The following is a 25,977-nucleotide window of genomic DNA, read 5'->3' as shown; positions in this document are numbered from 1 at the left end:
TATATATAAATGAATGTCTGCCTGTCTGTTTGTCTGTCTGTCTGTCTGTCTGTCTGCCTGTCTGTCCCGTATGCGCTCCTATATCATTCATCCGATTGCGATGAAATTTTGGTAAGTGGTTGTATGCACACCTGCAAAGGTTTCTGAATCAGAAAAATCATCATTTTCTTCTTCTTCTTCATTCTATTTTCTTTTATTCGTATGGTTCCTATACCATTCATCCGATTGCCACAAAACTTTCGTCGGTTGTTGTACGCACACCCGCAAAGATTTCTGAAATAGAAAACCATCTTCTTCTTCTTCTTCCTCATTATATCTTCTTTTATTCGTATGGTTCCTATACCATTCATCCGATTGCAATGAAACCTTCGTCAGTTGTTGTGGTAACAACCGCAAATGTTTCTGAATTAGTACAACTATCTTTTTCTTCTTCTTCTTCATTATATCTCCTTTATTCGTATGGTTCCTATACCATTCATCCGATTGCGATGAAACCTTCGTCAGTTGTTGTGGTAACACCCACAAAGGTTTCTGAATTAGTACAACCGTCATCTTCTTCTTCTATTCGTATGCGTTCCTATACCATTCATCAGATTGCGATGAAGCTTTTGTCAGTTGTTGTGGGCACACCTGCGAAGGTTTCTAAATTAGTATTATATAAAATACAAAGTTTGTTGTTTGTTTGTTCCATCCAATTTTGATTTTATTACTACATATTAATAACATTAATAACGTTTGAATATTTTGGATTCTATTTTAATTTAGTGTCTTTTGTTTGACCTTTACTCCTATTAGAATTATTTTCATATTGCCATATTGTATTACACAGATATTTCAATATTAAAAAAATAATTACCCCTTATTATTTTTCAAATATCTAAGATAAATATAACCACGAAGCGACTCTGTGCGAAGCCGGGTACTTCAGCTAGTAACTAATATAAATTAGGTGGTTAATTATTATACTGGCATTTCATGGCCGAACTCTACTATTATAATGGTTTTGAATGTTTTTGTTACAACAAACAAAACAATGTTCAAACAAACCATTCTATCAATTAGATAAATTGCAAGATATACGGCATCATTCAATGCCATGTTCGTCTTTCGGGGGTAATTTTAAGACCGAAGAATTTAGAGGTGCTGGTGAGAACATACAACATAATAGTACACAATGGTCGCAAACGAACCTAGAAAGACGATGAAAGATGTTTTTTTTTTTAAAGAAAACTCGTTTGATGAGTGGATAGACATTGAATTTAGAGTATTTGAAGAAGAAATTTGTGGATTTTTTTTATCAGCCAGTAAAAGCTTTATTTATTTCGGCCAGTAAATAAAGCTTATACTTACTCATAATATTATAGTTAGCATACCAGACAAAGTCGACTCATGTTTAATCTACCTACATTCAAATAATATGTTTTACTAGAGATTAAAATACCTCACAAAACATTACTTAATACCTGTATTTCAGTTTTTCATATTGAGTACCGGTATTCGTTCAAAATATATAAAGAAAATGCTTTCACGGCACTTTATTTTTTCTCGTTGCTCTACAAATTTCTGCACAAAATAATATTTTGTCCGAAAACCGTAATCGAGAAGAGAAAATGTTATTATTTCACCTCTATCAGATAATTCAGTCATTTTAGTTAAAGATTTGTTTTTTCAACATTAATACCGAAAATAATGATGTTTTTGATTTTTAAAACCGGTATTACCGGTATTGCTGTATCGATTAATGCCCAAATTAAGGTTTTCAGGAAACCGATATTGCAATTCAGGGATGGTAAACCCTTTTACGGACGCGTGCTAAAATTTCCCAAACATAATTTGTCAACTGTCTGACATGCCGAGCAGTTATGGGAAAAAAATAGATTTTAAAAACTCTACTTAAAAAATGATGGTGATTTATAGATACCACTCACAGAACATCGCAGACATTTATAGCTTTATCACCTTTTTTTAATTACGCCATAGGTACATTTCGGTCCACCAATTTTGAAACTGTCTGCAGAATTACTACTACTAGAAGTACTACTACCTTCACCAAGTTTTTGTTTTTTATTTGGTGCAGTCATTTTTTGTGGGTGGAAATGATTTTTTTTGATAACGTATTAATTAGTTTGATTATTTACGCGCAAATTAACACCAGAATTGCTCTTGCAGGAGAGGCATTCTCTTTCCAAGCTTTCTCAAGCATTATAGATCGATCAAAATTAGAGGTTTGCGGTACGGCATTCCCCGCCGCCTGATAAGGTTAGTGCGATAATATTATATATGGCGCATACAGAATAAAGATCGACCTGTGCAATTATATATTTACATTAAACGTAATGCTTATTCTTGAAGAGTATTTGCCTGCTATTTTTTATACAATGCAATCTGTCATTTATTATTATTATAAGTTTTTTCTCTCTCTCTTAAAACGCGTGCCATGCAAAATCACCTTGCGTGCCATAGGTTCGCCACCACTGCCCTAGACTATATACCTACCGTGATTGTGGATAAAAAACGTTCATAGGTGTCTTTATTAATTTATTTTAAATCGGCTCAATAATAAACATTTAACAGCTAATATTATTATAAGACATTAATTCAACAAGATTAATGTAAAAAAGAACATGTAAATTAATGAACATTAATAAATCATGTAAAAAGAGTGAAAATAATGTTGAAGATGAATTAACAATATTTATGAAGCAGAAAAAAGTAGACATCACAAATAGTGTACCTAATTAAGGTTATTAACAGATAACAAAAAAACGGATAGCTGTGAGATTTCTCCGTGATTTATCAGGCCGTGTATTCTATTACATTGGCCCATCAAGACGGAAAGCACGTTCATCTAACTTTGACTGTGAGGAGCGAATGGATGAATAAAGCTTCGAATACATACGCTAGATATATTTTGGCAAAAAGCATCAAAAGCTCACAATACGAAATTATTCAAATGTTACAGGATACAAACAGATGTTATAGTGTGCGCAAGTTTGAATCTCGCGCCATTCAAATTCTATAAGAATTGTTTTTGAAGATGTGTTAATTAAGATTTTTGAATCATCACTGAAACATCTAAACTTGAGAAAATCACATATTTATATGTATTCCATCAAATCACTCAGATTCAAACTCGGAACCCTTGGTATTAGAAGCCAATGACTTATGCTTTGGATTATGCCGACTGTTGGCCTAGTGCCCTAGTAGGTACATACACTTTAACTAAGTTAATGTGATTTTTAGCATCTAAATTTAATTGAAACTCAACACATATCCACAGCTGTAAAAATTCTTATCAAATTAAATGTAGTTTGAACAGTCAACATAATACAAATTTCACTAAATACACTTCACGAGACCACTTCTTTCTCCGCAAGCATGTCCTAAGTTTCTTCTTTGAAAGCATATTGGCGTTTTCACCCGCGATAAAAAATTATGGCCAATAAATTGTATTATTTATTTGTTCATAGGTATTGTATTGTATAGGTATGTATCTAATAGATTATACTATTTTTAAGCGTGTTGTTTCAATCATAAATATTCAAGATAAATATTCTGATAGTTTGATTATGTATCTATTATTAAATTACTATTAGATATGCTATACATAGGTGATGTAAATGAGTGGTTGGAATACCATGTAACTCAATTTTTTTTTCAATTATCATCAACATTTCTTCAACAACCCTATGTGAATTTTGACACACTTCGGATGCCCCTCCACGCCTGCCTATCCTGAATTATCGTTTTATTGTTTTAAGATGTGCTCAGTCTACTGGAGTCTCTATTTACGCAGTCAAGCTATTTCAACTTGGGTTTTTTTTTAATTTTCTTCATTTTTTTTCCGGGATTCTTGTCATTAATTTTTTTAGAAGCCGTGTCCGTATATCCAGCCTTAAAACAAGGCTCATAGATCGAAAGCGAAAATGTACTCCAAACAGGTTCGAGTCGATGGATTCAATTTTTCTCTAAGCATTAAAAAATCCTTCTCTTGAATATTTCTATGACTTCAACATCATATCGGACAATATAATTTTTTTTTCGATATATATCTACGTAAAAAACATTGCTAATGGTTTTCTTTATGTACTATTATAAAATATCTTTTAGTTAAATGGAACAGTGTCCTTAACGTGATTTCTGATAAGTCAAATCTGATTTATCAAAATAATTCGCGATGAGTTAAGAGCTTTGCACTCTTTACAGTCTGGCAAATAATGAAACAAAAACTTTTTAAGGGTCTGACAGTGACGAAGGATAACCTCGGCTTTTTGTTTCAAATATTAGTCTACACTTTAATTTAAAAATTCTATATTTCTCCGAATCATTAACGAAAAAAAAATTAAAACGGTACACCGATTTTGGAATAAATTATATTCTGGATAAAATAAGAAGACCACAATTTGTTATCTGCGCACTATATTTTTATTCTTTATATATATGTGATACTGGTTAATCTATTATTATAGTCTAGTATAACTAATTATTAATACTTAAGGCTATACCTCAGTTGAGGCATTGTCTAAAAAGATCGTGGCTAGGCGATGCGCGGATTGTGCAAATTACGCATGCCGAACGAAATATAATTTGTCATATAAATCCAATATGCGTCCATTTAATGTTCTGTTTATTGTTCTATTAGTAACAATAATAATATATTAATTGACATGTTTTCTTTTTTAAGTAAATGGGTAACGTTTTTTAGTCATCTTTACACGATTTAAGAAGTAATACCCCCGTCGCCATCACGAAACAAATCAACATGTTCACAGCTCGAATTTCGCTCTCCGATTACCACCGAGTCCAAAATTTCGTCGCACCTATAGTTGAAAATTATTTGCCGTTTCACTGAAGTACCGTCTTAATACAAACAACAGATATACTACTGTACTCGATTTCGATTTAAAGCAATGACCGATAGGGATGGCCGTAATCATCGTCGATGTCGGACAACGGCTATGGCAGAGAAAGAAGAAGATAATAATAATATGACCGCTTAAGTATCGAGCCACTTAAGTATATACATCAGTGTGACTCAATTATACACAGATTCTTTATCACAATGTTTATAATGACTTCATAAAAGAAATAATTTAATTAGGAGAATTTACAAACCATAGAGCATAATAATTAGTGGTTGAAAATAATATATGAATATAATATTGTATGCATATTTGATTATGTATGTAGTAACATCGGGTTTAGGACGATTCGGCGCCGGGACAACTGGGCGCCACGCAATCGAATGGAATTCGAAAATAAATAGACGTTCATGATTATATGTACTTTTCACATGTATATTTAATATTATTATTTATATTTAAATTATTATTTTTTACTTGGTGAGAATTTAAATATGCACACGTAAATAATGATTTAATTATGTATAAGTTATAACAAGAAGAGAGTTCTTTTATTTTTATATAATGTCTGTCATGATAATTATCAGTCCGCAATAAAAAACATTATGTTAAGAGAAAAATAAATTAAAACTACTAAGTAGTAGATAGAAACTGATTAAAATTTCTCGTTTACTTTGTGTATAAATCGTAACGAACGTCTATTTATTTCATTCGACAGTGCGGCGCTCGATTGTCCTGGCGCCCAGTTGTCCCATTCCCATGACATCTGTCTAACTACATTGACATCTCACGATTATGTAAGTCAACTTGACGCTTCTAAAATCTAAACAGACACTTTGATGACATCATTATCAATATAGGTATAATATAAGCATGCTATTAGCGAGGAGCCTACTGAGAATTAGAAAAACGAAATCGTGTATGAATTTAACATTCAGATACAGAAATGGATAGTGGTTTAATTTTACTGCTGAAAACATTTGGTTTATATCTCCGGTGTTATACATAATATATTAATTAGGTATGTACTTTAATACTATTATTTTTAAATAAAAAGTACTGTATTTTGATAAAAATGTTAAAAAGACTGTACGCAGTAGTTAGAAATAGATATCAATTACTTCAATTAGTATATAAACGGATGAAGATGAAATACAGTTAGTATGCCTGTTCAAATATGCAATTTTTCGATTAACTTTTCCTTACCTTCCTCCAACAGGATTACCATGGATATGAATACAAATATCTTATTATTGGCAAAGCAGACAATGATTTATGTTAGCTTTATTGTTTTATGAAATCCTATTCACTAATTTTGACATGCAATCTGATTATAAAATGCAATATCGATCATATTTATATTACTTTGAAAATAAAGCATTTAATAGATAATATTTCACTGACGAATAGATTAGGAATAAAATGTCACAGCTGAAAATGGTCGGAATATAATATTTTTTTATCTCATTTAAAATACATGCAATTTTAATTAAAATACGTATCATACCATACAAGGTACGTACAATATTCACCGTTAACTATATGAATGGTGAACGCAAACAGTGACGTTTGTTTGAAGTGAGTTTATCTACCTACCTAATTTTGTGCGTCGACTGACAATGTTTTTCGAATAACCCAGTTTACCTCCCATGTCTACTTTTGCAACCATTTTGTGCATACCTATTACGCTTTGAAATCCCTCAATCCTAATCTTTTTTAATACCGAAATACAGAGATTAATTTAAATAATTTACACAAAAAAATATTGAAATATTTTCAGCAGTTATTCGTCAATTTCATGACGATTACGACATTAGCATAATATGCATGTTTATATTATAATCTACTTGATCATTCATTCGCTCAATCTGTTAGGTTAGGGTAGGTTAAGTTAATATTGTATATCAAAAAATCTTTTTTGAAATCTGCTTTGCCTAATCCTGAGATCTAGGGAATGAAAAAACTAATAATCCTGTAATCCGGGGATTGACAATTATATCCGGGATTTTACCCCTGATGCAAACAGCATTTTAAATAAATTAAAAAGTGGCAAATAACTTTATGGCTAATAAATTACTGCATTTCGGTTACAAACAGTACCAAATAATTTCATATTATTTCAATACATTTAAACCAATTGTATTTTTATTATTTTACTTAAAATAATAATTATACATATTTTTTTATACATTCTAAATTACTGACAAGATTGGATCGTCTAAAAACTACATGATTTTGAACGAATGAACAATCAAAAACATGATAAGTATAGAAAAATCAAAGCAAAAAAACTATTGGACGGAGTGGGCATCGAACTAAAATATTTTACTATCTGAGCAAGAGTGCTCTTCTCCTTTAAGGCCTAAACTATCGACACGTCTATGGGTATTGCGAATTATAATAATTATATTATTATAATTTAAGCAAATTCATTATTTGAGGTGATTCAAATTTCGCCAATGGAAAGGCAAGCAGCTATGTAATTAATCAAATTAATGATAGATAATTATTGATGAGGTCCTTACACTTGAAAATAATTATTAATTATTTTTATATACAAATTTTAATTTACACAAAGTTTAAGAATGACAGATTATATTGGAGTTATTAATAAATATATACAATTTTGAAAATAATAGCATCATATTTATAAAATTGATCGAAGTCATTTTGTTTATTCTTCATGTAATATTTAATGAGAAATATGCATCTTGTCAATATTTTGGTAGAGTTTAATAATTATTGTATGCCTAGTATAACATGTTTCGAGGCCCTCTTTAGATATCAACTGCATTCTTACACGACTACTTTATCTTCGTCATTATTGTAAATAATTGCATTTTCATGTAATTTATAGTATCTATTGAAAATCAAATCGTAATGCAAAGTCAAACAACGCATTTTATTCAGTCTACCCAACGCAATGCTTATTTTAGAATTAATCCATACCTTTTCCATAAACATTATTCTAAAAATACCCGATAAATTCTTTGAGAAAAGTTGGTATTGTATAAAAATCTTGAAATACATATTGAACTGCAGTACATATTCTATATACCTAGTACATTCAAAACGTATGCACTTAACTCTACTCACACCAGTCACACTTACAGATTGTTTGTGTTAGGTAGAAAGTTTGTTATGTTCAACATTCAATAAAATAAACATTTTTTACTGGTACTTATCGCATATGTTGATAAAGAGAGCCGGATGATATCAATAAAATAATTTATTATTGATATTGACCATTGACCTTTTATAATTATATTATTTAGTTTATAATAATAAGCTACTCATCATCGACATGAAATCTTATATCCAGTATAGGTATCTTAAAATGATTGTTTACCGGGAAATATCTAGTGAAATGGTTCTACTACACTATCAAGCCGTCTCGGCCGATCTGATCGTTACATTGTTCTATGACGATTAGGACGTGTCTATGTGACATTAAACGTCAGTTGACAATACGACTTATGTATTAGTGAGAGTTAACAGCGCCATTTGTCTTAGCCCTTAGCGGTGATCAGCGAAACTAAAAACCTCCTGCTTTTTCACGTACTTATCTATTGGCTATGACCTCTGATTTTGTCATTTACACTATGTATAGTGCTATGAAATCACATCCATGGCATGTTGGTTATAGGATTTATTTATGCGGCTAGTCACTGCTTTTGATTTTGTTTCTCAGTTATCCAATCAGTGCGCTATATTGTGGTCAATCAAATATAGTATCTTGGCTGCATTCTCATAAGGCTTTTTAGTCTTTTCTCTAAATCACTTGCATTGGATAGATTTATAGGTACTTACTTAACTTACATAATTATAATGAAACGACATAACAATGTTACATTGAACCTGTTTCGATAGTGTGAAGTGAAATATTGAAAGCTAATTTTCTTGCCCGACTAGACTAAATGAATGCCTGCAAAGGTGCTTTCGCTATAACATCCCGCATTCTGTCATATTGACGTTTGGCTTCATTTACTGTCGCTCGGACGTTATTCATTATTTCAACGGACAGTAATAATACAAATAAATTATGTCTAGGAGGTACTTAGGTAAATATAATCACTAATCAGTAACTTGATACTAAACTTTTGTTCAAACACATTATTTAATAGTCTGTGGTAACATTCGACTGTTACTTAACAGTAATACAAACGTATATTATAATCCAGTTAGAGTATTAATTGAGACGATCTAATTAGGATCTGATTTGTTGTGTGTAGCAGTTACTTATGATTGACAGGTTTATCATGACTCATGACGGTTGGCTTGAATCTGTGAGTCGTTGAGACGGTTCATGTAATTTAGCCATTATCTTTTCATTAGATACTAATTTATAAGGATGCAATTATTACTCATCGAAAATTACAATATCATAAAAAAAGGATAAAATATAAGGTGACGAAGACTTTTATTGGAGGTCATTTTAAAGATAATAATGTATTTTAAGAATCATTGTACTATTTTTTTAGGTTTAGTTTAGATATTATGTTGTTATACTATTAGACTATTAATTATTAGATTATTAATCGAGGCGTTTTTTATTACAATATATTATTAGTATTATTACAAATAAATTGAGGTAAGTACTTATAAATTGTGGTAATATGAATTAGCATATTATCATTGATTTTTTAATTAAGTAAGAGACGAAACGATAGAAGAAAATAAAGTTGTTTGAAAACTTCGGAAGGTTTCTTCTGCGAAAACCTTTTGTGAAATTGAGTAGGTATACCGAATGAAGGTTTTCTAAAAAGGTGTCCTTGCCTTAAAAAGGTATTATTCATCCAGTCAAATGCATAAAAGATCATAACAATGGAGTAAATAACAAAATTTTATGATGAATGATCCTGTTAGAGTTTTTTTTTGTATGAGGATTAGGAGACAGAGAAACCGGTGATGGCTTATTTCTGATAAAAGAATTACTGTTTCATAATTTTATTATGCTTATGTTTGGCAATGTCCGCTTTATGATAGTCAAAGATGAAGGGTCCTTGAAAATATAAGAAGTCAAAATTATCAATTATAGCGCAGTCAAACATTAATGGCCCACATGCTCAGCGTAGGTCAAAATATAGCTTTTATGATATTTTCAGAGCATAACCCTGGACATTCCTTAAACGTTGTAGATAATATATTTATATAATTTTAAAGCCTTATTATCCTTTATATTTATTTTAAACATGTGATGAGTGCATAAACTATTTTAATTACATAAAATAGTATTTATTCTTTTAAACCTCTCGATCTAATGTTTTAGAATATAGTAATATTTCAGTACATCCATGTGCAGTTGTGTTAAGATTTTTTGGATTTATTATGTTTAAACGCATTTACAAAAGCATCAGTAAAATTAATGTTCACATTATATAGTGACATATTTACGATAAAAAAATATATTTTATAATCTTTGTGATCCCAAATTTGACAAGAATTAGGCATTGTATTATTCAAAAAATGGGCACGATTTACACATTTGAAGATAATTCTAAAGATACCGATTATAAGCAATGTCTTTACCATTCAATTGTGATAAACATTCTACGAATAATGATTGCTTTATAATAATTATTGACCTAAGAATAAGGTAGTATTTTTTTGAAATACGCCATTTCTATTGGCATTTCCCAGTGGTTAAGCTACAAAATACGGCCGTAGCCATAAATTGACAAACGATAAATGAAGTAGGGAGTAAGATCACGGTAACGCGCGTGTTTGAACATGTATCGTTTTAAAAAAATATTTTGTAGTGTAATAATAAAGTGCTATTTTTATGTATGGTATACCTACATACAGTCGAAAGTTCTGCGGATGCACACGGCAATACATCGCGCGGAACTGAGAGAAATGGAATCAACTTGGAGAGGTTTTCATCCAGCAATGAATTGATGATATAATATACAAATAAGTCCGTCTAAAATACATATACCTAATTAAAAAGAATCTAATTGTCACATACATGTCATTCTGTAAATTTGTATTTTTGAGAACCCTCAGAAGCCTGCATACATATACTTAAATAAATTGGAACGAGTGTCATTTGAGCTTACATTTTTCACTTTCCGGGCGATAGGTCCAACTGTTCTTCTTGTGGATAATTATATATCTCGAGTACATAGTCGTTTCGATAATTTTGTAAATTGTCAATAATAATAATATTACTTTATACTTTGTTACTGATAATTTTGGGATTTTCGTTTTCTCTTGGATGTGAGATTGACGGGGAAAAATGATTGGTCTCATGAAATGAAACAATTTATTGAGTTGTTTACTACGCGAGTACATTTTCAATAACAAGCTACAAATGAACGAACCTTTGGTATTTTGTGGGGATTGCAACATGTACCAAAATAGAGAGACATATTTATCCTTCATTTTAAAAGTTTTTTTTTCTTCTAAAATTTAGTATTTGCATTTTTTTAGAATTATCCTTAAGTACCAACTAAACTGATTGATAAATTAAAAATAATTTCTTAATAAAATATATCGATATATAGATAAATAATTAAAATTATTTCCATAACAATCTACAATTTAGTGGTCAAACTCATGAAGTTCATCATTGTGATCAGCTCTTCCACACCTTGTAAAGATGTTATAAGATAGTGTTACAGGATTAGCATAAAAAGCGTTGCAGAATTACAATGGAAAGAAAATGGCACACGTTTGCACTATTAAAATAGTGAACAATAATTGTTATATAAAGAGACTATAAGGATCTTTTTCATTAATGTTACAATCTGGGGTTGAACTAGGCCGACTAGCGAAAAGTTTTTTTTATACTAAAAATGGATATCAATCTATCGTTCAACCAATAAATAGGTAATGGTCTGAATCATGGCCCCCACAAGGGGGGGGGGCTGAAAGGGCTCTAGCCTGGGGGCCCGGGCTTAGAAAAGCCCCGGCGTGGCGAGTCTATCAGATATGTGAGATAAACACACATCACAGATTTGCTTTAATAGTGAAAAAGTCGCATGCGGCGCTATTTTACTCCAATAGTATTATTAATTATATTAAAATATATGGTTGTGTGATACAATTTTTCATTATATGATACTCGGGAACTCCGTAATTCAAATGGATGTATTAAAAATACACACTAATTTTACTGAATACACCATTTAGAAAACACTACTGTAAAGCGTCACACCGACTATACCCTTAGCGACAGATGGGGGGCCCGCCAAAGATCCTAGCCTGGAGCCCGCTTCAGGATGTGAGGGCCATGTTCTGAATACAAACATATAGTGAAAAAAGTAACATTTGTGATTTTGCTTGACGTGTGGTACGAATAATAAGCTACAATTCTTCCATTTATTTATCATGGGTTTTTTTAATAGATAATAGATATACGAGTACCATATTACGAAAACTCAATTAAAGTCCGTTTTCAGTTTCCTAATAAAATATGGTTGCATAATAAAGTAATTTACCTATGAAAGAACAACATTTATCGTCGCAAAGCGTAATTGGAAAGTTTATTTAACGGCAATGTTTACGTACGAGGTATAAATATTATGTTATGTGAATAAAGAATATTTTTTATCTGTCTGATTGTAAATTGAATTAGATAATCGGCAATTTAAATCACTGCTAGATTAAAAATTAGCACAACATTTTTTCTGTTAACATTGTCTATTTATATCCAAGGCATGAGTGATTATGATGAGTCTTCTTCTTAAACAATCTCTCGTAAACAATATAGTAATATTATGGAGGGTCTTCTATTATTCATTGTGTTATAAATTGAGAAAACACTACACTCTTATGAATTTTATATTATTTACCCTTTTTGCGACCATGTCCGATCCCAATAAGATCATAAATGGGCCTTCATAGAGTTAAGGTTTGTATTTGTAACAGATTTTTGTTTTTACGAGAAATGGATGTCAGCCACTTGCTCAACCTATTATGCTCATACCCTGACTCAAATACAAATTGAAAAACAATATATTATGTGTATTTGCCAAACCCAGGATTCGAACCTGGGACCCACGACGCTATATGCCAACGCTTAAGCCACGCGGCTATTGTGGGTGTTTATTGCGATTTATTTTATTATTTAAGTACCTTATACTCGTTTTATATGAAACAATTTCAAGGATCATTAGTATATCTAATCATATGGAATGTGCGTACAGTGGAGATAGAATTATAAAAATGTCACTTTTGGATGGTTTTTGTTATTATAATAAAATAATATTATACAAGGTAACTCGTGTATTTTGAAGCTCAAATTAAGCATCTATTTTGAGCCGCACTGCACAAGTGGTTTAGAATAACAGTATTAAAGCATTCCAAATGATATGCCTAGCAGATCGCGGAACAGTTGTCGATTACGCTGAACCTTAGTAACCACAATTTGGCTGTTCGCCGTGTTGCCTTGACCGATATCATTAAAGTGTTATTCACAAACGCACACAAGCAAACAATAAAAGTGGCCAGACATTTTGTTTGATCGTGGCTCGTGTCAATGCCCTTAAATTAGGTACCTAAGTAATTTTCTGCCGGTTTTATGACATTACAAAATTGATAAGCGTGATAATTGACAATGATAATACATACTTTACTGATAACTTTGCGGTTGAATAATTTATTTTTGTGAAATCTCAAATGTCCTGATATCGGAAATAGAAATGTTTACTAAAATCGTGTAAATTATATAGTATTGTATATATAGTATTGTCTTCCGCATCATCTATTTCTGCTAATATGGTCCGCTTGTGCCGGGGATTTAAAATCGTATTCTAAATAACAGCCTTGACTCCGAGGATTTAATGATATTCAGCGCTCGAAATTTAAAAATTTACGAACCGGAGCGCTTGAAATTTTTTTAAAGATATTAATTTACATAGTTATCCGATTTTATGTGTATTTTATAAAAATAAGTCTGTTAGATTTTCTATTATATAGCCTATCTCAGACGGTCAACATAATTTTTCCACGGGATGGAGCGATAATTATTTTACCGATTTTACGAACTGGAACGGCGCTCCGGTCATTTCGAGCCTTGATGATAATATCCAGATAGAGTTCCGGGTGCAGAGGTTTAATAACCGAAGATGGGGAGCGTAAGGCCGAGAAGAATCGAGAAACCTGGTTGAGGAGGTCAGACTCCTACGTGCGACAGAAAAATAATGGAGTTGATAGCGAAAATTACTTCTTCATTCAATTAGTATCGTACTACCTACCTATTCAAAATACTAATAAATTATGAATATGTACAGACGGAGATTATTAAATATTTATAATTATCAATTTTTGGGGGGGGGGGTCCAGAGCCTTATATTATCCTTCTCTATGTGTGTGGCATCCCAAAATGAACAAAAATTTGATAGGTACCTACGCAACAAAATATTTGATTCCATAAATTCTATCTCAATTGATATTTTATTCGATTTAAATCTGTTTTAAAATGATTATGTTTCATTAATAATTTTACAATAAATTTTGGCTAACGTTGTAAATGTAATAATATTTACGAAATCCTACAGAAAACATTTTTACCTATTCCAGTCTAACTCTTTCAAATCAGGCAACATGTATTTAAGCTAGATATATTAACCGACAGATGAATTAATTTACATCTACCATCAGACATGGTTGTGTAATATTCGAATGCCAATTGTTACGAACATTGATATATTCCACTTGCACAAGGTGAGTTTAGTGGTAGATTTTTTACAGTTCCCTGTATATAATTCTAATCACTTTCAAGATATTTTTTATTTAAATGACCTCACTATATTTGGAACATATTATTTTGTATTTGGATTTTATAATGCCATGTTGTAAACACATATTTTGTAATATACCTAAAATGAATGTACATAATATATGAAAATATTAAAATCTGAATACGGGGACCTGCGGAATCACAAATTTCCCTTCTCTTTAAGGTACGTATCTACACCTGACCCCCGCTTCCATCTATTATACTATAATAAACCATTCTATAAATTTGCAGCCTAGGCCAACGTTGTTTTATATTTTTTATATTGAGTTTGCAGATCATAATCTCATCTATAAATTTTGCTTAGATAGATTAACTCCTCAAATTATTATGCCGCTGTGATGGTTAGGCAATCCATAAATCTGGTATCGCGTACTAATTTCCATAAAACAACTTTGTGATGATTTTTTTTTTGTAAACACGGAACGTTGTCGGAAACGACAAGTCGATTGTAGAATAAAGGTACAATTTTCTGGATGGACTTATTTCCATAAACAGCTGTTGATATCATAACCCCAAAATTGTAAAATTGTGAACCCAAAAATATATTTCTCAATATAATAACATCATAATAAATTATGTAATGTTGGTTATGTACTGTTTGAACGCATTTGTATGTATGTAGGTGCAGCATTGCAGAGGTTTCGTGCCCTTCGGTGTGATGGCTATCAGATTAAATTTGTAATAAAAAAATCAGACATGTCTCCAATATCTGGTTAGTATTAAAGTAATCTATTCAATGGTTATTAACCAGTTTTTTAGAACCGGTAAAATCCGGATCACACAAACTAAATGTGACAGCATTACATAAATCGCACATTTCGAAAAGATTTAATTAAGGCCGCGTAAACGAAAAACAAAATCGTTGGGAAAGATATGCGATTGTGTTACACTAATATACAAATAGAACTGTTATAACTGGATAATACTGAATAATATGTAAATACTAACACATAATACTATGTATTTAAACATTCAACGATTTATTGATATATATTTCTTATAAACTTCATTGTAATGATGACAAATAAACTTTTTCGAATGCCTTATTATAATAATTATCTGAGGCTACTGATATCATCACCCTGATATTATATAATCCGTTCAAAAAATCAGGTAGATATAAAAAAATGAACACATTTTACAATTTGGATGATATTTATTATAGAGGAAGTAATGTGCCCTATGTTGACTAAAAGTATTTTGTTGTAGCAACTCTCGTAAACGAAAAAAATATTAGAATTTCTGAAAATTCAAAAATCATTTTTCGACGATGATTTTTTTTCAAGGAAAAAATATAGGCTCTCTTTTAGGTCTTCCGGTGGGAAATATACAGTGCAACCAAAATTTTTCTCCAAAGAAAAAATATACTAGGCTTTTGTGGGACTTCCGTGAATAAATCGACGATGAAATTAATTTTTCACATTTCGAGCAGGGTTCTTCAAAAAAATCTTAACGGATCGAGGTCTGTATTTTTTTTTTGGGAGCATTGATAAAAAATTCTTAGTTTTTAACTTACCGTGAAATGTGTGGCATGTGAATTTAGTTTATGAAAAATTGTTTTCATGAAAAAATGTTAAAACTAGTCATGATATGAAAAAAAAACCCTAAATTTAACGTCGCCTTCCAGATACCATTTTTGAAAAGCTAGAAAAACAAATGGTAGATCTGGCAAGAAAAAGGCTATGTTGGTGGTGTTGGGAATTTTAATTTGTTAAATACATTAAAACCACTCCATTTCGGAGTCTCTGTACAATTTTGGTGACATTTGATATACACACGTCCTTTAACTCTATAGTTAATCCAGGTTTGATAATGATTATACTAAATATATTTATTGCGGTGTTTTGATACTACAACCCTCAACGCTTGTTGATATAATTATCCTGTGAATTTTGAAATAGGTTATTTTTACTGAATACTCGCGATGGCAGATTTTCAAAACAAATAAATGTAGTGTTGCTGTTATTATCCGAAAGCGACACTTTTAAAACGTATTTTTCTGTCGATTTATGATTAATTTTTATTAATTTCTGCCGAGAGTAGATATAAATAGTACTCATATAACAATCAAGTCTACGTAGTGGGCAACATAAATTTTATTAGGTTATAATACAACTTAAATTTTATCTAAACAATATTATTAAACTCTCGTGTAACATTAAAACCATAATTAAAAATGTCAACTACTTATACTCTTTTACAAAAAGCAAGTCCCACTCCACATTATATTTACTCACATAGATAGCAGTACAGGGCAACTAGTAACATTATTATAAGTATGTTGTGCGATGTTTTTAATGTCTGCATTGAATGAGATTCTACGCTTGTGGTTTTATAAAATATACAGTAGGTATGCAATAATTTTATGGCATTTTGATAAACCACATGTTATTTGATAACAGAAAATCATAAAAAAGTGTTTTTTTCATTTTAACACTTTAACAGGCCATGTCACCCAATGACGGTAGTCGGCACTCGCATTCCAGTGCGTAAGGCGCTGAACTTTCATCTGGAGTTCCGGGTTCTGTACCTGGTGAGATCACAATATCTTTATGCGATTTTATCAAAGTGATTGTTTCACTTCTGTTACTAATTACAGTACTTTTACACTACATTACTGTCATTGGGATTAATTGCTAGTTTTAGTGATACAATGAATATACACTTAAATATTATATTATATTGTAAAATTAATTTGACTATTGTATAGTAGTGACAGAGTAGAGTAGTAGCAGCAATGAAATAATCACAGAAACAACTAGGCTTTCCGAAAATGACTGGATTGGGATCTCACCAGAGAAAATGGAGTATCCGGATGAAAATCCAGTAGGTACCCTACGTATTGGACTACGAGGGTCGCTTACGTGTTAAGTCTAGTCAGACCCACATACATCTGCCCGTAAACAATTAATATACATTATATACATAAAAAAACTGTTTAAAAACATGAGCAAAATACCATATATTTTATTTTGTGTAGTCAGTGTGGCCATATTTAGGGGGATATAATATTTACTGTTTTATCGAATGTAGTAGCGATGCATGATCTTGTTGAATGTTGTTTTGATTAAAGCTTTTAAAAGATTTATTTAATTTGAGAGCAAAATTTGCAGATTTGGACATATACTGAGTTTCACACAAATTATTATGCAACGGCGAAAGTTTACAAATCGTTGTATATTTTTTCGCTGGTAAATGTTTATTGGTCTCGAGTAGGCTTTTTGTGTAATATCTACAATTTATAAATATTTTGCTTCGTTTGACATAATAATTGTTAGGTATATAAAGTGTATGTAGTCCTTAATCGTGGTAATTACCTTTTTAAAAAACACCTCTGCTTGTTTACCCACAGTTTTTTAATTTTATTACGGTAGTATCTATATAATGAGTAAATCCCTAGTTAATGTGCAACTCGAAAATGTCTTATCGCAAGTCAACAATATTGGAACAATAATATTTTTTTTATCAGACATTATTATTTTGTTTTTATTAAAAAGCGATACGGAGGATGATATAAAGTACACATAATAAGAACATAATGATATGATAATATTGGACGAATTAAAAAAACGCTGCATGCTGTCTAGACAATTATTTAGGTACCTATATTTTCCTTAGATAATAATGTAAGTAAACCTAAATATAGCTTGGCAGCACATGACCAACAGAACTATTAGTAGGTGAAGTCGTATTGACACTTTTGTAGTTTGTAATTTATCAACAGTAGTCAGTAGATAATGCACTAAGGCTGCGCGCACACGGCAAAGCGAAGTTTCGGATTCATCCGCCAAACGACGTTTGCGTTTTGTTTGCGAGTCGATTGCGTTTTAAATGCGTGTCAAATGCGTCAATATTTCGACGATGCTGTCCAAGAGAAAACACGGTTTTCAAGGGGATTCATAAACGCCTTTTTTTGAAACTGCACCCTGCTGCGAGAGTATTTATCTTTCATTACAGTGGCGTACAAGGGTAAATAAATCAATATAAAATCAGTACGTAATATTGCATTATACCTACATTTATTTTCCCACTATTGCTTCTTTTGGAGCTGGACTGTTTTATATCGAAAGCGTTTTGAAAATTACCTATTGTTGAGCCTATTATATACTATCATCATCAATACTATCGACCGAAAGCCATAATATATAATAGTAAAAAAATACGAAATCTAACATAAATTTGGATATTTTATAGATAGGATAATACAATTTATCTATTACAGTTTGGTTTAGGCATAGCTTGATGAATTAAAAAAATGAACTTACAATATGTGTGATACGTATTTTTAATCTAAAGTTAAAAAAATAAGTAAGAATGAAAAAATGTGCACAATTTTGTCATATCGCCTAAAATATACCAATACTATTATGGTTTGGTAAGACAGGGCTTAATTGATTTTTAAAATCCAACCAATACCATCTGTAAATTGTAGTCGTATTTCAATAAGAACATATACAATTGACTGAAAAAGGTTAATGCGCACTATTTATGGCGGACCTTAACAGCTTACCTGCACCCTTCGCCACTGTACCTACATTTATTTTCCCACTATTGCTTCTTTTGGAACTGGACTATTTTATATCGAAAGCGTTTTTAAAATTACCTATTATTGAGCCTTGTATGTATCATCATAAACTTGGTCTGATTAATACTATCAACCGAGGGTACTTGATGGAGTTTGAATTAAAATTCTAATTAATTTAAGTTTTGTACTATTCCACTTGAGTATTTTTTTGCGATCAGGCTTTTGCCTTTCAGCATTTTGCGCACTCGCCAATGGCAAATACACATTGACATCAAATTCTAGCTACAATAAAAAAAGATTATAACTTAATACACGAAGAAAGGGTAAAAACCTTATTACCTAGATACCTACTAAGTAAATGATGAAGTATAAAAACATAATATTTTGAATAATTTGAATATTTGCAGTGTTTCTAAAAAAACCCGTTGTAAATACGATTAATACATACGGTAGGTAAGCGTATTAAAATGTCATTTCTCGTAAACAATAGTTTTCTCGTTGTGCAATATGTTGGGAGTTTAATAATATTAACTAATGAGAGATGTCACCAACTGTAACTACTCACTAAATAAAAAAAAAACGAATAAACAATGTTAAGGTATAGTTCGTAATATGCAAATTTAAATAATTTTTGATGAATACCTATATACCTATACTGAAAATATTTATATAAGTACCTATAGATACGTATTGAATTACCCACCTACCTATTCATATTATATGAAATACATATTTAAAATAACACCATTCTTTTGGGAAGAATACAAGTAGGTGTGCATTTGGTTATATTCGATATTAAATAAGTATATATCTTTAATAGAATCATGCCTCCTTTTTATGATTGTAGAATCTTTATGTAGGTATCGAATCTATAAAATATTTTTATTAAATTTAATCTGTTTTTAAGCGTGAAGGCTCGCCATAACTATAAGGTAAACTAAACCATTATTATTTATTTTGTAGTAAGTATGTACTTCTTTAATTATTTTTTTTATTAGTTGACACTTTTATCTTCTATAGATACACTAAAATGGAAACGGGTGCCAATAATAACATATTGAAGTGAGAATAATGAATACCTTCCTACTACTATCGATAGGTATGTTCCTGTGTACTTGTGTAGGTACATGTATATTTATATTAATTATTGTTTTCGTGTTATAATATATTATTTGCGATTAATTGATAACAAAATTTAGATAATTTATCTATTCACCCGCTACAGTAAAATCTATAAAATATTTTAATTAAATTATATCTGTTGCTCTACATTGCATTGGGTCTATTCTATGCTTATCGACCGCTAAAGTGATAAAGTGAAAAATATTATCAAACTTAGGGTAGGTTTGTATCAAAATATTAGCACTTATTGTAACAATTACACGAAGCCGGTTTTTATTGTTGCAATAAGTGCTATATTTTAACAGCACCTATCTTGCTGCTGTTAAAATATCGCACTTATTGCAACAATAAAAACCGGCTTCGTGTAATTGTTACAATAAGTGCTAATATTTTGATACAAACCTACCCTAAGTTTGATACTATTTATCAATTTAGTGTTCGATAAGTATAGAATAGACCCACATGAACTCCACTGAAGCAATGGAATAATTAATTATGTCATACAATACGTGCCATAAATATCCTACCTACCACATGTTCTTTTAAATCTTCCCATTTAGGCCAGGACCGAACTTTTGAAAGCTGAAATTTATGGGGGCACGTATTAAGAAATATTACTGATTAACCACATAATTATGTTCAGAAAGGCCTAATAAATTTTATTTACCAATGACAAACTCATGACCGGATGAGTGGGTATTTTTCATTAAAAACTTGGGTATAATGTAAAGGTTTAAGCCTATGCAATCTGCACCTAGCACATTGTCATATATAATAATATGAAGAATGTTAAATCTCAGTCGGTTCCATGACAAAACAGGACAGTGACAAAACAGAACATGACAAAACAGAACACCTGGAGAAAACCTGGCTGTTCTGTTTTATCATGTTCTGTATTGTTATTGTTGTCGAAGTCATGATGAATTGTTTGCAATCAGAAAGATTCACTTGAATGATTAATGCTTATTTGGACTATGTCTGCATTTGCGTATAGCTAACAAAAATCCGCATGAAAGTCATTAAAAATAATTTCTACACTATGAAAATATCATCAAATTAAAAAACGCTTTCGATATAATATAACAGAATTCTATTCCAAATCAAGCAATAGTGGAAAAAATAAATATAGGTAAAATGGTAAAAAAGAAATACTTAATAATTATGTAGGTAATGTTTACATATTATATTTTTATATTTTATTTATCTTAGTTCGCCACTGGCGACAAAAAAAAGGTTTTTTTTAATTCTTCGGATAGTGCAATAAATAAATTCTTACATAATAACACTAACGGTGAAAACAAAAAGTACTAATATCCATAATAGCTATAAGTTTGCCGAATACAATAAGGCACATATTGTATGACATAATTTATTACTTTAGTCCGAAAAAATTAAAAAAATCTTCCTTCTTTCTTAATTAGTGTCATCAAGAATTCACAGTGGCGTTAAATGCAATGGGGAAAACAGATATAATTTAATTAAAATATTTTATAGGTTTTTTGTATATAATTTGTTAGAACAATGTAATATATTATTATACCTATTGTATCTTTTATTAAATAAACATTTAAAACATATTATTCATAAACATTTGAAATATCTCCCCTTAAAATCTGTTCATATTTACAATATAATATTATTGCTTAGAATTCAATAGCTACATATTAAAAAGATAGCTATTGTAATGAGACTATATCAGTTAATTTCGTGTTAGTGTACCTACTAATATTTCAATCTATTTTTTATGAAAGGTGTTTTGAATTCATAACTACCAACTTTTTTTGAATATGCAATTGAATAATATGGTACTGTAGCGGCTAAATAGATAAATTATCAAAATTTTATTGTCAATTAATCGCAACTAATATATTATAACAAAAAAACAATAATTAATATAAATATACTTGTACCGATACAAGTACACAAGCACATACCTATCAATAGTAGTAGGTGGGTATTCATTATTCTCACTTCAATATATTATTATTAGTACCCGTTTCCATTTTAGTGTATCTATAGAAGATGACAGTGTCAACTAATAAAAAAATTAATTAAATAAGTACATACTACAAAATAAATAATAATAGTTTAGTTTACCGTATAGATATGGCAAGCCTTTCTTCTCGTGAAATACTTCTTCTCATAGCTGTGCTGTGTCACAACTTTTTATTATATTTTGTAAAACTGCTTACCTACCGAATGTATTAATAGTATTTACAACAGGTTTTTAGAATACTGCAAATATTCAAATTATTCAAAATATTATGTTTTTGTACTTAATCCTTTACTTAGTAGGTATCTAGGTAATAAGGTTTTTACCCTTTCTTCGTGTATTAACTTATAATCTTTTTTTATTGTATTAATAAATAATAATAGTACAAAACTTAAATCAATTAGAATTTAAATTCAAACTCCATCAAGTACCCTCGGTCGATAGTATTGATGATGATGGTATATAATAGGCTCAAGAATAGGTAATTTTCAAAACGCTTTCGATATAAAACAGTCCAGCTCCAAAAGAAGCAATAGTGGGAAAATAAATGTAGGTATAATGCAATATTATGTACTGATTTTATATTGATTTATTTACCCTTGTACGCCACTGTAATGAAAGATAAATACTCTCGCAGCAGGGTGCAGTTTCAAAAAAAGGCGTATATGAATCCCCTTGAAAACCGTGTTTTCTCTTGGACAGCATCGTCGAAATATTGACGCATTTGACACGCATTTAAAACGCAATCGGCTCGCAAAAAAAACGCAAACGACGTTTGGCGGATGAATCCGAAACTTCGCTTTGCCGTGTGCGCGCAGCCTTAGGCCTCTCCAAGCTAATTCAAAGTCTCGGACCTTTGCATCGCATTATCGCGGTCTTCCGAATATTTTAACTATGGTTTATCTTTCGGATGTTCTTGGGTGCTGGATTACATGGTTTGTTAAGAAATTTAATTATCTAATTTTGAGTTATATCTTTGAACATTTTCATTTAATGTGTGTACTAATGTTGTAGTAGTAACTGTCTTGTTTGTTTCATTATTCAACTATTCAGTTTTTTGTGGATACGCCCAGCATGCGCCTCTCAATACGTTGTGCTAGTAATTTATGTTTCTGGATTTTTATTTTATCGATGGTCCATATTTTGCACGCAATAATTGTGATCACGGGGAGTACCTATATACGAGTTGAATACTTAGTGTTTTTGACACAACCGGATGTCAGTTTTGAAGACATTATTTAATCTGTTAAAAGCATTCTAACTCAGATCTGTTCTGCGAATAATTTCACCAACCATAGTTGTATATTCATTTATAGACATGTGTTGTTCCAGATATATATAGAACCTACTTCAACTGTTCGAACTAAGTGTCATTAATCAGGATCTTTTTTCGGCCAAGAAAAGAGTTCAATATGACTTTCATATTTATTAAGTTTACTTTTAATGCCATTTTGCTACTTTATTTAGCGATTTTTTATATTCTAATTAAATATATTGTGAGTCTTCAAAGATCGGCAAAGTCTGTGACTATGTTACTCTTTTGTGGGGATTTCTTTTGGCGTACCCGCCAGGTTGCTTGAAAAAGTCTTCAAGCGCTAGCTGTAAATAGTTTGGGTGAGATTGTATCATCCTGCCGGTCGCCTCTTCATTGTGCAGAGTAAATATTATACTCTACTCATTTCCATTCTAAGAAACTTTAGATGTCCTGGTCACCGTCAAATACTAAAAATTGACCGTGCGCTCGTAGGGGACGTCTTTATAAAATGTTAATGTTGCAATTACCATATTGCTGGAAAAATGAGTCAACATGTCTGCATGACTAGGTACTAATTTTGTATTCAGAAAAAGTTTGACAAAATGATATTATGCAAAGAAAGATAGCGTTTGATAATACTGGTTCGCTATCGCAATAAGAATAACAGGATTTTGAAAAATTTAAATATTAATGCATCGTATAAAGTAAGTATTAACTTTACAGCTTTCAATCTTGCCATACTATCAAATACTGTATTAGCTTCGAAAAGTTTTCAATATTTTAAGACTTGCTAATTTATTCATCCGGCATAGGGGTCGGCAACTTTCCCAGAGTACCAGCCACATTCAACTTTTTATTATTTAAATCTTAAAAGATACAGAAATTTTTGATATACGATAAATAAATGTGATTTATATAAATACGAAACCGAATGAAAAAATATTACTGAGTAGAATAAAAAAAATACTGATTGAAAACAAAAGTTTCTCCTCTTAATGTGACTTTCATGACTTATTTTCGAAAATGTAATAAAAAGACATTTGTCAATGATATATTAAATTCAATACCACCGGTAGTTCGTTTGGTACGTTTTTAATGTATAATTTGAAAACGTTCAAAAGCATTCATATTTTGTTGCTTATTTTATGGAAATCTGTATCCAAGTATATTTATTATATTATTTTGTTCATTTATTGATTTACATACAATTTATGGTTAACAAAATTTAACACACGAACCGAATTACACAAAAAATATATTATATATACATACATATGTAAGTATATATATTGTTAATTAATAAATAATTGCTTATTTTCAACAAGTTTTTTTCTTACAGTGTATGTCGAATGAATTGGTAATAGCATAAGAGAAACAATCCAATTTCACGCAAATGACCATAGCGATGCACGAATAAATTATCGAATGTAATGGAAGTTAATTATCTCTACCGCATTATATGTTATTTTAATTAAATATTGCATCATAAAAATAGATAAGTTATAATTTGGTAGGTGTTAAAATTTAAGTGAACCGAAGCAGATAATTTAAGTGAATACACAAGACGACGCGCTTGCGTCGTCTCGTTGCTATGGTTACAGCGTAGGACCGGTTAGCAACCAATCGACAATATTAAAAACTTGTCAGTTATCTTATAAGTTATGAAAAATAACGATTGATTATTAATTTTATCAATGTATTTAGATATGCGTACCTGAATTTTCGACAGAATTGAAGATCCCAGGGAGAGCTGTTACGGATAATCCAAAAATAATGAAAATAGAAAACACTGATTAGTATTAATTAATCAACCAAATTCGAGTTTAAGATCACAATAAATCGTTGGTTAATTATTATTATTGGTACAGTAGTTTTTGATTAATCGCCCGATTAGATTATTCCGGATTTTTAATTATATAAACCGCGCGGATTAAAACAGCTAAGAAGTGAATTGATCGAGTACTTAAATCTTCAATGGCCGGTGTGGTTTTGTTCGGTTGAATACAAATTATTACTTTACTTTGCGTGATCGTGAAATGAATCAAGCGTCGGTTACTGGAAGAGGCGTCGTTTAAAGGCGTCTAGAGAACGACGTAGAGCGAACTCGCATTCAACACTACTGAGTGAATATACAGAGCGGTCGACACTTTCGTTTTGCCGGGCATGTGATAGCAGAGGAATGAGTTTTGTCATCAATAGGCATAGCAACGATAATAAATAACACGTTATTATTCTTGTTGAATTTGTCCACTGGAGCACACTTTGGCGTGGGTTATTATTGTCATATTCAAGGTTTATTTCTTGAAATTTTTGTATTTATATTGATGCTATTATTTAATATATTATTTTAAGCGTCACCTTGGATTTTATTTGTTATTATTAGTGTGAAAATAGTCATTGTGTCTAAATATGATATGGCTCAATGTTAGTTAAACCTTTGTAAAATTTAGTATTAATGATGAAAAATATTGCTAA

At 30.8% G+C, this 25,977-nt stretch overlaps 1 protein-coding gene across 2 annotated transcripts in view; it reads right to left on the bottom strand.

The window, feature by feature from the left end:
• The window catches only part of LOC147066099 (betaine-homocysteine S-methyltransferase-like), a 55,756-nt gene extending 30,093 nt beyond the window's left edge, over positions 1–25,663 (bottom strand). Inside the window, exon 1 of one of the 2 annotated variants that reach the window (XR_015071608.1) lies at positions 25,217–25,624. The gene's annotated coding sequence lies outside the window, so the exon portion shown is untranslated. Of the gene's footprint in view, positions 1–25,216 lie in introns of both variants that reach the window. The other variant, XM_085955518.1, reaches the window with a different exon arrangement.
• Between the last annotated feature and the right edge of the window lie 314 nt (positions 25,664–25,977).

Source organism: Rhyacophila brunnea, unplaced genomic scaffold (genome assembly GCF_057557595.1).
Source record: "Rhyacophila brunnea isolate RB1 unplaced genomic scaffold, BYU_Rbru_1.0 scaffold_5, whole genome shotgun sequence".
Lineage (NCBI taxonomy): Eukaryota > Metazoa > Arthropoda > Insecta > Trichoptera > Rhyacophilidae > Rhyacophila > Rhyacophila brunnea.
This window is presented reverse-complemented; position numbering and strand designations above follow the sequence as displayed.